A 14,855-nucleotide genomic window follows, 5' to 3' on the forward strand; every position below is an offset into this window, starting at 1 on the left:
TATAAATGTTTTACTTTTTATACGAAATATTACTGAAATATCTCTAAAAAAATTTTGATACTGTATAGATTGTATTCTTAACCCTTACAGGACCGACATGTTTTTGATCGACTTTTTTGTTTTTAGTACTAGAACTTTTTCATCAATGTTATTGAATTGAATGGTAAAAATGCTGATCCCTCTCTCGCGCCACTATAGTAGCTTCCGGTCTGAAATGGAAAATTCATACCTGTTTCATCAAAGATACGGCGCAGTTTTCACAATTGAAGGATGTTCTCTTTTGAGACGAATGTTTTGAACAAACACAGTGTCTTTTAAGAACATTTATTATAACATTATTAAGTTAATTGAGACCAGAAAATTGTATAAAATTGACTGAAAGAGTTCAAAGCCACTAAAGTAGCTTCCGGTCCTGTAAGAGTTAATATACATGTATAGTTCGGATATTTTTTTATCTATCAAAGATTTGTATTTGTTTCAATTTTGGCTACTAAATGTATTCTCTCTCTTTATAAAAGAATTTATTGTATTTAAAATTATTTTATATTTATTAAACAAGCAACAACTAAAATCAGATTGATAAAAATAATGATGATATAATAGTTTGCGTATCATTAGCAGTTTCTTTATAAGAGTCAAGACTTCCAACCACTCGTACGTTTGTATAGAGCCTACGTTACATTTCCTACATGTAACATTTCCTACTATATCCGATTGCCAACTGAAATCACACACTGCAGTTAACGGAAACCGATAGGCGAATCCGGAAAACGTGCAAAGTGCAAACGTTTACGTATTGAACAGGATACACGGACAGCATTCTCAATAGTTCGGATCAGTTAGCAAGAACTATTTTCAATGTCGGTTAAAGGAGCATTCTGGGTATAATTATAATAGTACGAATTAGAAAACCTAAATAAAAGATTTCCTAAAAATCAAACAAGTTTACAAAGTTAAATTTTCAAAAAACAAAAAAACCAGAAAAAGTTTTATCTTTAAATTATTTTACAAATGCAAACCATGTATAAAATATAATAAACAGGGTAATGAACATGCAAATTAAAAAATAATGCATTACTTATTAATTTTTTAATAAGTAATTATTTCTTTACTTGTTAATTATTGAAACAGTAATCCGAAATGGAAAAAATCGCATTGATTATTTAAAAAGTAATGCGTAATAAAAAAAAATTACATTGATTATTTCAACAATAATGCGTAATGAAAAAAATCGCATTAATTATTTTAAAAGTAATGCGTAATGAAAAAAATGGCATTAATTATTTCAAAAGTAATACATAATGAAAAAAATTGCATTAATTATTTTAAAAGTAATGCGTAATTTAAAAAATTGTATTAATTATTTCAAAAGTAATGCGTAGTGAACAAAAATTGCATTAATTATTGCAAAAGTAATGCGTAATGAAAAAAATTTCATTGATTATTTCAAAAGTAATGCGTAATTAAGAACCTTTGTATTAGTTATTGAAAAAATATTCTTTAATGAAACCGTAATACATTATAAAAAGTAATGCATTATTTAGAACCCTGATAATAAATAATTATTCTGCGGACATATAATAAATATATGAGGACAAAGTTGTAGGCTTTGATTATATTTCAAAGATCTATTTAAAAGAAAAAAATATAAATATAAATCTCACGTTCTTATTTCTCGGAAATTAAACGTGTATTACATTGTATTTATTACATTGCATATAATATTGTATTAAACTTTCAGAGCCCACTGAGTTTGCGTAACCGTTTTTACTTTTTCCTAAACATCTTTTGAACTAAAATACTTATGATACTCTCCCTATCACATTTTTTTTCCAATATCAAAAGTTTCGATTTAAAAAAAATTCAAATTGATACTTTTGCGTACATTGCTAAACTAGATATAAATAGAAACAAAAATAAAGTGCAAGGCCTGAGGACTTAATACTGTAATAAAAATGTGATCTGCTTAAATAAAGAATTAATGAAAACCCATATATATTTCATACATTTAAGGTTATTTTGTATAAAATCTACTAAATTTAGTCTAATCTAACTTTTATATATGTAATTGCGCAATATGTTGCGTCTTGCGAAACGCTGTAAGATATTTATAATTGTATAATCAAAAGTTATAACTATAAGAAATTTGTAAAATCGTGTAATTTGTATAATCAGAAAAATGTTTTATATCAAAGGCAAAAGGTTTCTAAGAATCATATATATTAACTTCTAAGTATTTTATACAAACATGTTTAAAAAAGGACGTAGTCTATGCTAATTTTAGGGCTCAATTTTTCAAACAATTTTTATTACATTGCAAAAACATTAATTATTATAAAATATAAAACAGTATTATAAAAACTATCATACTTTTTGATAGAAGACTTTTTAATTTACATTTGCATTTATGTTTTCAAAAAGTTTTATTTTTAATTTTTATTTAAGAAAACTAAAACAAAAACAAAGTGATGTATCATTATGGGTAATCTTTCTCTAGGCTTTTTAAAGGCTTTTTAAAATACGTGATTATTATAAATAGCATAAAATAAAAAAAAACAAGTAACAAGATTAATTTATGTAAATTATTTTTAAATTAATTAGTAATAACTTATTACTGTAAAAATTTACATTATTGTTATGTAATGCCATGTATAAAGTTGCTACAAAATATATTTACTTTGATACAAACATTTAGATCGTTGATAGAGGAATTGGTAAACGCTCATCCGCTTCTACGAGGTCAATTCCAATTGTTGTTAACTCGGTTCAAGTTCGTCCACTAAAACCTCAATTCGCTAATTTCTCGCGATTGACTAGCATTTGTAGTATTAGTATAGTTCTGCACTGGAATTTGTATTTAATTAAAAAGATGCATTTTCAAAGTCGGTTAATTCTGCCAATTGCTAATATTGTGCTTTGATAAAATTATCTATATAAAGATAAATACATGTAAATGTGTCTTAGATAAGATAAATATTAATTTTAAATTTATTTAGATAAAAGATAAATTTATGTAATTTTAACTAGATTTTAAATAGTATTACGGTTGAACAAAATAATTTAAAAAGCAAAATGTTTATATATTTCTATTCATAAATCTTTATTTTGTTCTTAAAAACAAGAATTCTTTAAATAATTTAATTTAAAAATGTTCTTTTTTAATTTAGATCAATATGCAAAAAATCAAGATTGAAAACTACAGCAGAGGGAATATATAAGTGAAGAATAATACAAAAATACTCAAGATTTTTTTATATTCTAAAAGATTTTAAGTGGTGATTCTTTACACTCATTTAAATAAAAAATTTTATATAATTATATGTCCAAAATGGCTAATTTTTAAACATACAGAATGTTGAAATAAAAAAAAAACAAAATTTTTTCTTCAAAAACTTTGTGACACCCTATATCTTTGAAACTTAAAAAATTTTGAAGCTCGAATCGTAAAGAACTACAAAAAATTATAGTTTTTAATTTTTATTCCCATTAGAAGAAGTTTCCGCCCTGAAAGAAGATTCGATTAAGCGTTTTACATAATCATCTAATTTTTTTTTATTGAATTTTTTTCTTTGGAAACATTTTAAAAAGTTTATACCATAACACTAAACTACAATAGCAAGATCTATGTCAAAAGATAGGGGATGAGTGTAGTGTATAGAATAATGTCGAAAATGTTTTAAAATGTTTACAGCAACTTTAAACAGTCTTTATTGTATAGAAACTGCTTGAGATATTTCTAAAGTATCGCATTTATTAAAGTTAATTTTTCTGTAAATTACTATGCAGTTTCTACTACCCGAAGAAAGTTAAATAATTAAATTATAGAAAATTAATTATTTTAGTATTAAAATTATTGAAATGTTCTTTTAATTTGTAATTTTCAAATAACTTCTTTTTTAAAAAAATCTAATTATTAATTTTTTACATGTTTAATCGATTGTATGAAGAAAGCAAAATATGACGTCAAATAAAAGACCATGTTATCGGTGTTCAACATTATTTGCATGATGCTATTAATGTTTCGCGTCATCAAGCAATTCGTACCGTGCAAACGTATTTCTATATTTTAATTTGTATACGAATTTATTTATGTCCAACCAAATAAAACCAAATAAAACAGAATAATAATTAAAGAGAAATAATTTTGTAATATTGTGTAAAAATTTCAATAAAATACCACCTATTAATAGTATATTCACATAGATTACATATGTATAGTGTACTCCATTCATAATTAATATATCACATTGTACGTCGTAAAACACTAATAGCATTTATATATTGACGTCATTCATAACCAGCTATTATTCTCGATAGTAACTCGAAACAAATTCGTTACGTTATTGTTAATTTTTATTCTTGTTCTAGTAAACTTCGTTTTCACATAAAGCTTTATATTAAATACGACAAAGATTATTAAACAATCACAAGTATTTTGCATATCTCAACAATTGATATCATCGAAATTCGCGCAATTTATTTTGTTATATGATACAATCAATCACTTCGAAAATGTGTTACTGCTTTCATTTGTTAATATCGTTAATTACGCGAAATGTAATTGTGCTTTTACCCGCATTACTTTCGATATAATATTTATGTATTGTAATTAAAAGGTTTTCTACAAAAACCAAACAAATTAATTTTTTTAAATCTGGATTCTGTAAAATTATTCTTTGACAGTACCATCACAAATTATAAACAATTTTATTCGGGCAAAAATCAAATAGAGATAATGGGAAATATAAATTTAAATAATAGTAAATATATTATTTCTGCCAAAACCAAATCAGTTATCTTTTTATATATTTATTTTTTTAATTAATCTTTTAAGTATTAATTGAAGATTAAAAATTATATATAATATATTTTAAAAAATTACCTTATATAAAGAGAAATATAAACGAATATTTCTATACAATTTTATAAATAAGAAGTAAAAAATATTACTTTTTACTATAAATTTATTTTAATATTTTCTTTTATATCTTTGTCATTGTTTTTTTTTAAATGGGTAAATATAAAATATTAGAGAATAAAAAAAATAGTATATATAAAAGATTTGCAAAAATCAAATAAGTTTTGAGATTTTTTTTCTTTGAAAATGTTTTTTAAAATATTAATCAAAGCTCACAGTTTGTTTTTATACTTATTATAAAATCTGAAAAATTACATATTTACGCAATTAATGGTTTAAAGATAAGAAATCTTTTGTTTTTTAATAATTTAATTTTTTTGATTACTTGATTTTTGTAAGAAACTCTTTAATTGTATTTGATATATATTGTTTCAAATAAATATTTGATGTTATCCTTTGTCGCAATTTACGTGCCACAGGCTACAATAAATGCCTTACAAACGTGATCGCACTCTATGTAATCTTGCTGAATAAACCTGTTGAAGTAAATACAGCGTGTTCGTTAGGTATGGTTTATAGGCACGTTGAGTACAGAGCTTTACTATTAGTTCTCAATATTGCGTGCTTCAAATATCGTTTCGGTACCGCAAAGGAATTCTCCTATAAATTACAATTTGAAAACGGATATTCTACTATAAATAATTTAATATAAACCAGAAATTATTTTATAAATTAAACAAACGGTATACAAAATGTAAAATTAAAAAAATACAGAATATGGAATGTGTAATACAGAATTATAAATATTTAAAATGTTTTAAATATAAAAAAAGCTAAAAAATATAAATTACCTCTTTGTTTTAACTATAAAATTAAACTTATAAAAGATAAGAAAAATATAAAAAATTAATTTTATATAAACCTCATTCACTTTATCCTATATTTATTGAAAGTTTTAGTTATGTTAGCAAAAATTTTAGTAAACCAAAAATTGTTTAATAAACTAGTCTGATGAAAAGAAATTATCTTATAAAACTTTACATTTTTTATATTTTTTTAAAGAAATTTTATATTTAAAAAAATGTTTAAAGATTTTAAGAAATACCAATCACACACACACACACATACATCAAATAAATTTTCTTTGAGAACTATAGGATAGAAAATAACCAAAAAATCTTAAAATAATGTAGCATTCACATAAAGCATTTCAGAAAAGTTGTAGATTCTTCTTGCACTTCTAAAAACTATTTTACAATTAGTATACTGAGAAGTTTATTAAATAATTGTAATCTTATAATTTCAGAATTGCAGAAATTCTGCAACATTATAAAAAGAATTGAAAAAAAATTTTTTACTAAAGAAACTACATTTAACGTTATATATTTTTAAAATTGCGTTTTTATTAAACAATACTTTTAATATTTAATATATTTTTAAATAATTATAACACGTTTATATATAATAAATTAAACTCTTAGGAGATTGTTGTTTTGTAAAAAAGCGCATGGTAGAAATACAATAATATAAAATAAGGTAGGTAATAAAAGTCAAGATAAATATAACGAAATCAAATTTATCAGATAGCGCGTAATACATAATACGTATTTTCTATAAGGGATTCTAAACGTATATACGCTTTTTTTATAGTAGTTTTGCTTTGTTACATCTGGGACTGTTTCCTTGGGGAGAGCCCGAGAATATAAGATAAAAATGGATACGCGCGTGGTATGCAGCTGCCCTATTTTTTTTCCTTTTTTTTCAACGAATCCCTAGCGATACGAGTTCTCTGTTGCAACGCGTTCCTCATTGTGCAGGTTATGCTTTGGGTTCTCGGCTGAAAGCCTTTACTATGCAATTACCTACACGTCTCTTCAAGAATACACATTCGGTTACTTGTTCTGCAAGGTTTTGTCTATGCTATGTTTTGGATTGGAAAAAAAATTATTTGTTATATTTTAAAACTTTGATATGCAGTAAAAAGATAATATTTGTGCAAATAAAAATAAAAAGTATTTAGTGTTTTCATAAGAATAATTAAGATTTATTAACTTAGTATATATTGCTATAATTTATGGAGTCGTAATACGACTTACGGCAAAAATTTTGTTATTATTAAATAATTATTATTTAACAATTAAATAATTTGTCTTTAGATTTTTTACTTCTAAACATTATTTAATAATTTATTGTTTTTTAATAATAATATTAATAATAATATTAATTCAAAATTATTAGAAAAATATAGCAGTTACAATTTAATTAAAAGAGTGCCATAACAATTGTATGAAAAATTGGATTTGATAAAATTAATCGATTTTTACATGTAACCCATAATCTAATTGGAATCAAGAGATATCATCAAATTCTACAATGGTCAAATCTTGAGTTATATAATATGTAAAAAAATGTAATTTGATTTCTACATACAACACTAGCAAAGTTTGATATGTTCTGCAAATCTTTTGAAACGTGTGTCGCATTGGATTTCATCACTTTTTTAATTAATTAAAAAAGAACAATATGGATACTAAAAATAATTATTTTGACGTTTATACTCTCGGCATTACCCGAGATTAACGACGTGGACGTGGTAGGGAGACATTATTGGGGATCATCTGTACTCCGATTAAGTTTGTGGATACCCGGGAAAAAGGATTAGATCTGACCAAATCAAATTATATCTCGACAGATGAAATTATACCTAGTCAAATATGCTCACATATGACTTCTCATGTCTGCGCAGATCTGGTTAGATGTTCATTTCATATATAATCATATCTGGAGTCTAATTTGGCCTTTGACGGTTTAGATTTAACTATATTTGCTCAGATCCGATCATATCTGTAATTGTATTTTATCAAAACAGTCCAGATATCCGATTGTATCTGTTAGATATAATTGTATTTATACTCGAATGCGATCTAAAGTACATTATATTTGACCACATTTATCTAAATATAAGTCATATTGACAATAAAATTGATGAAAACTGTAGAAATGATATTTAACCATCTGTTACATTCATGTTTAACAATATCTTTAATGTGATATATTTAAATATATAAATTTATTCATATATTTTATAAATATTTAATTAAATGTTTTATATAAAATAATATGTTCAATATTATTATGTAAAAATAAAGATATAATTTACAAAAGACAATTTTTTTATAAACAAAAATGTTATTTAATATAAAAACATTTTTATCAATCTAATCGCCTCTTATTTAAAATACAAATTATAGAAATATAACTTATTTATTATACATTGTAACCTTATAGATGATAGAAGTAAAAATAAAAAAAACCCTGAATTTAATCATTAAATAATATTTATATTACAATTGTTTATAGTTACTTGGAAATTATTTGGAGATTTATATAAATAATTATTGTTTATTATAGGTTAGATACATTTGATAAATCTTATCTTATATTTGTGGTTGCATTTATTCAGATCTGGCCATATAAAGACAATTTGCAGGCTTTAGTTCTGACGATACTCAGACATAATCATATCTCGGCAAATTCAATTCTTTTTGCTCGAATAATCTTTCCGTATATTTGATTTTACATAAATGCCATATATATTATAAAATAAAATTGTGATGCTGTAAAAGATAAAGTAAATATTAAATAAATAAATATTGTAAAAATAATGTAATTTTAAAACATAAGATTTTAAGATAAATGTATAAGAAATATTTTATTTGTGTGTGTGTGTGTGTGTGTGTGTGTGTGTGTGTGTGTGTGTGTGTGTGTGTGTGTGTGTGTGTGTGTGTGTGTGTGTGTGTGTGTGTGTGTGTGTAATATCTTATGTCATCTTATATCATCTGTGAAAATCAATTCGATTTATTGGGATTCAATTTTCCATACAATTTGTGTACGTTTTTTTTCATAACTATATACGTATATTGAAAGATTTATCTAATGTTAATTTTATTTTAGAGAGTAAAAAGATCGTAATTGTTTAAGCAATAAGTATAAAGCTGAATGAGTGTTTAACAATTTAAGAAAGGCTAAAGAAATACAAGAGAACGGTTGTTTATCTTTGCATCGGTCGATTATATTAGTCGAGGGAAGCCTCGATCGCAAGAGATCGCTAGAATTGACACGAAGTGGCGAGGGCTACTGGTATCGACAGGTCTCAACGATCAGGCCGTCATCGTCTATTACGATTCGAATCGAGTTCGGTGTTACATTCTCAAAATCTCCTTGCATGCGAACATGGATCGGCATGAGAGTTCTATTAATCGATAGCATTATCACTTATGCAAGCAATTTCGATACGGTACAATTAACAGAATACGAATGTAAATGCGAATTTGTTTTACATAAAAGAAAAAACAACATAAAAAATCGTTATTCATTAAAATACTATTGTAACAATATCAGCAATTATTATTTTTTACTCAGAACAGTACAAAACAGTTAATTTGTGGAATGTACTTGATTACATGAAAGCTTTTCAACGCGGTATTAAATTTTTGTTGTTATAACTCTAGTTTTCCCTGGAGTTTATTTTACTTAAGTTGTTGTCGCTGTTGAAACTTTTCTTTCTTCTCCATCGAGGTTTATATTACTTTGAATGAAAAATTTCAATTTTCGTAAAACAGATGTTGCATGAAATGTAATATCTTTTTTGTAATATAAAATCTTTAATATTAGAAACAAATATTTTACTTCTCTTATACATATATTAATCTCGGAATGCGGATGAATTTTTACTCAAATTTAATTCAAGTCTAATATAATTTACATTATTAAATTTTGATAGCTTAAAATCATTTAATAAAATCTTCTACACTAAAATAATGTAAGTTTAGTTATTTTTTCAACTTATAAAGTAAGCATTACAAAAGTGTAAAACAAATCCTAAAATACCAATGAAATGTTATTTATATTTTTCTTTACATTAATAATCACATTAAATAGAGTTTAAAAAATAAAAAAAATTAAATGGACCTTATTTATATTAGGTACTTTGTATGCACAGCCAACACACACACACACAGACAAAGCGTATATATACGTATAAATACATATATATTTAAATATATAATAAAACATACATACATATATTATATACTTTATTATTTGGAAGAACATTTTTTAATGTTTTAAAAACGTTTATTTTAATATAAAAAAATGTTTATTTAAAAAATTGTTTTCTAATATTAAATAGATATTTTAAATAATAAACCGGTTTAAATAATAAATAAATTGGCAAAATGAATTTTATTTAACATTTTAAAATACATGACATAATCAAAAGAGCACCACAGTAGTTTTTGGGATTTTTGGGGATTTTAAAAAATATTCTCAAACGTTTATTCAATCCAGGACCGCTATCAACATTGCGTAACTTCTATGATTGAGAATCGACATAGACATAAGATAGACTGCTTATGAGACAGGGGAGGGTACCCTCCGTAAAGAAAAAAGAAGGAATGAGTAAGGCAGCTTCTCTATCCAACCTAATATGTATCAGAGAGAAAAGTGCTCTACTAACTCGTTCCCTCTTTTTTTTATGGAGGATACCCAACTTTATAAGGTTTCGGTCCTCTATCTTAATATGTCTATGGGAATCGATACTTTAAGATTAATCCATAAACATCTTACGTTAATACATACATATCAGAAACAAAATAAGTTTAATAAATATGAAAAGAAATAAAACATATATAGTTAAAACATAGTTTTTCCATAAATAAATTTAAATTACGTATTTTCACATACGGAATAGCATATGTAATAACACTTTTGAATAAGAAGACTAAAGCAATATAATATTATAATTAAATTATATACAAAATTTTCTTACTTGATTATTTTAAATCGTTATTTTAAATAAGTAATTAAAATAATTATTTATTTTATATAATTAAAATGTAAAATAAATATTTTTAAACATTTTTATTATATATATATAATATATATTATGTATATATAAAATAAATAATTTATATAAAATATAAAATAAATGTTTTGAATAAACGTTAAATAAGTATTTTTTTAATTATTATTGTAAATAAATTAACATGTAAATATGAAATTAATATTAAATAAATAAACGTTTTTTAAATTATCAAATAATAAAGACTAAAGATTGTAAAAACTTTATTTATTAATTGAAATATTATACATTATATTATAAATTATATTTGAATAACATAAATAAATCAATTTTACATTTTAAGACAAAATTTTAAAATATAATATTACTGCTAAATATTTATGAAATTAATAATATTATTAGTTTTATTGGATATAATATACATTTTATAGAAATATATCCAGCTTAGAGGAAATAAAATACTCATACTTTCTTTAAAATCTATTTCCAATTCTATAAAAACAATAATCTTCTCGACGAAAAAAAATATAAAGTCATAATTCCAATTTCAAAGAAGTACAGAAATTTAGACGATGATTCACATTGCACAGTTAGGGTACATCGTTGTTTATTCTTTCCAGTTTCTGATCTTTCATCTGCGCGCTGTACTTTTCATATAAAATAATCTATCTGTATTTTGAATAACAACATTCATTTCCTGCATGTAACAAGCTATCTTGTGTAAAACACTGGAATTAAAAATAGTTGCATTGTTTTATTTAACTGCCCCAGAAATTTCAATGGATGGAAATGAATTAAAACATACAAGAAAGTGTAGAACACATAATACAATATATTCTCTTGTAGGAGAGGAATGAATAAACATATCACTTTGACGATATTTCAATGACAGATCCTGAATGACGAAAATTTAATATCCGTCGAATTTTAATTTTAAAACAAGAGATTAAGATCGAACGAAAACGAGATCTTGTAATGCGCAACGTGATATTTTCGGTACGGCAAAGCCATGCGATATTTACAGCTGCTATCTCGACATTTTGAAATCTATGTTTTCGCTATAGTGAATTTATAGCAAATTTACAACCGTTGCGTCGTTTTACATCAAATCAACCTGGCGGAAAATCATTAAAGGGTAATACGATCGTTAAAGTGCTGAAAGCGGAGATCGAGGTGAAACTAGTAATTCGTTGCGCCAATCGGATTTTCAGTGATCTTCTCATTAAATTCTCATTGAACTTCATCTGTTGATTCGTAAAGAGTTTACTAATAGCTTTATTATATTTTACTTGAACGTTTTGTCGATAATTGTTGTTTCAAGTATGACACAGTTTTATTTTCTACATTTAATATAATAGTTGATAAATTATTACAGTCATTATACATATTACAGTCGTATAATATTTTATTTTAATAAATTATTAATAATAATGTTATTGCCATTTTGGTACAAATTTGTCTTGAAAGTTTTTCATATAATTTTCAGAACTTCTATATAAATTTTAAATTTTTTCACAACTTTATAATATAATCTTATCTTTTTTAGAGTATATATAAATATATTTAAAATATTCTAACAAAACTCTTAACTGAAAAATTTAAAAAGTTATAACATTTTGTTAATATATGGAGAACATCCCAAAATATGATACACCTTTTTTGTTCATTAAATTAATTTATTCAAAAGAAGTAAAATCAATCTCTGAAAGTTAAAACAAACCCAGTTTTTGTTTTATTATTAAACAATTACGCGCTTGATAATTTTTTAACCGATTAATCTTATTTTAAAAATATAATTTTTCTATAAAATTTTGTAATTTTACTGCTTTTGTTGTATAATAAAGCAAAAATCGGCAAATTAATTAATTTTTAAAGGTTTATTTTATTCCATTAGAATAAAATCGAGCAATAAGAAGAAACATAATAATTTATTGTTATGTTTTATATCAGAATAATCTGTACGTATTGCTAAAATTTTATAATTCTTAAAATTTCCAAGTTCAGGACTTTCCCTCATTAGATTTTCTAAGATTTCTCATTCTCTGTAATTTCCGATAAAAACCTGTAAGATTTAAAGAAGCTTAAAATTATTGTTCAGAAATCTTTATAAATGTAACTAATACTTAAAAATTCTTCAAAATACGAAAAGATAATATAAGAATCTTTTTTTTTATTAGGATAATATTAAAATATTAATATAGTAATATCACGAGAATATTTTTTGAGCTACAAATACTCCACATATGTTTAAATAATTAATTTTTATTTTGCTGAATAAAAGTTTAGTCTAATAGGAAATAGTATCTTTAATATCTCCATATCCGGATGTTAATGGTACCGTTAGTGCTATTATCATTACGATTACTATCGCAAATGCCGCACACAAGTGCGAAAATAGAGACAAGTAATGAAAGGATTAAGTCGCGTATAAAGCACTTTATCCGGATAGAAGCATTCGCTTTGTGCCTGAACCGTAAAGCTACATTTAATGGGAGCTACTGTTGCTGCTGCTGCTGCTGCTGCTTTTGCTAGTCTCGACTTCACATACATCGCTTAGCGACTCCCCGAATTCCGTATTTTCACACGGCGAATGCACACGATGACGTCGCACTCGTAACCCGCTCGTAACAATCAGGATTTGTGTAAACGCACGCGGTATTTCGCTATTATTTCCACGTACACGCCGTAATTAATAACCGGCTGAGCGAGGGATCAAAATAAACTCGTGAACTCTGCACGAGAATTTGGCATCGCTTTCCGAATCATCTTATCGCCGTACGATTCTACGCGCGATGACAAAATTAGTAGCGAGAAACGTGTGGAACTTTACAATGTCTCTCAAATTTATAAGCTATTCATAATGCAAATTGAGAAACAAGTTAATCTTTGCAACTATATTAATGTTGCAATATAAAAATAAAGGAAAAATCAGCTACAATTAAACAGCCATTGACCATTTGATTATAGTTACCTTTTATGTAATTATATAGAAGAAAAGGTGGTATTATGGCCCCCATTTACATTTTGTACAATAACTTTTTTATTAATTAATATTTTAAATTAGAAATTTAACACATTAGCCAATATATTATTCGAACGATTCTAGAATCAAAAAATTATAAATTATTCTATATTAGGATGTTATTTATAAAAATGTAACGATGTGTGTTTACTGTTTGGCTCTGAAGCATCTTCACTGTGGCTCGAGGACTATTGAAATTGCTACTTATCTGACTATTACAATATTTAACGAAAGCTACTATCCTTAAAAAATTCCTCTTTATGGAGAATTATAGTAGGAATAATTTGGCAACAGTGTAAAGTATTCTCCAATGCTTAATAAAAAGCATTTACTGAGGGCTGACATGCCGTCGCAGTTTTAAAAGCTCCATCCAAAGAAGCTCGTGTAGCTCAGCGAATGACGAAAATAATGCTTTTTTGAGGAGGACAAAGGTTTAATCTATAGTGCCGGAATAGCAGATTAAGTATTGGAGTCAATTTTCCAGTGAAACTACATCAAAAGCTTTAACCGTGTTTTTCTCAAAATTACATCGTTTAAAAATGTACACGATAACTTAAAAACTAATGAACTGATCAACTTCGTTCAAAACTCATTTTATTTGTTATAAATTTTACGAGGAATTATACCTGTTATTTTAATTTTATCGTTTATTTTTACTTATAACGTTTTATAATACAATTATACATAATAAATTTTTTTGCAAAAATGTATTTTTTAAGCGCTGCAATTTTTTTTCTTAAATAAGTATAGTACATAGATCTGATATCTAACTATCTAATTATCTAAAATAATTTAAAAAGTTTTTTTTCACATAATTAAGAGAGACGTTATTCTGTGCACCAATAGACGATGTATTATTGAAAAGATTTTACATAAATTCTGTTTTTTAGGTAAAAATACAGATAATTTTAAAAATTTATAATTTAAAAATTTTTCGATCCAAAAAGATTAATTCCAATATCATTAATAGTTTTCTTTTAAAAAAATCATGAAAATTACTTACTTTTTTACACTAGAATTCTCCTTAAGCAAATTAAGCTTCAAAATTTGTAAAAGCAAATAATAATAAAATCAATTAATAGTAATATTTTTCTTCAGTTAAAGTGACAAAA

At 24.9% G+C, this 14,855-nt stretch overlaps 1 protein-coding gene across 2 annotated transcripts in view; it reads right to left on the minus strand.

Moving 5' to 3' along the window:
- The window catches only part of LOC105835065 (adenylate cyclase type 2), an 82,307-nt gene that overhangs the window by 63,585 nt on the left and 3,867 nt on the right, over positions 1 to 14,855 (minus strand). The gene's annotated exons all lie outside the window — the stretch shown is intronic.

Source organism: Monomorium pharaonis, chromosome 3, assembly GCF_013373865.1.
Source record: "Monomorium pharaonis isolate MP-MQ-018 chromosome 3, ASM1337386v2, whole genome shotgun sequence".
NCBI classification, from domain to species: domain Eukaryota; kingdom Metazoa; phylum Arthropoda; class Insecta; order Hymenoptera; family Formicidae; genus Monomorium; species Monomorium pharaonis.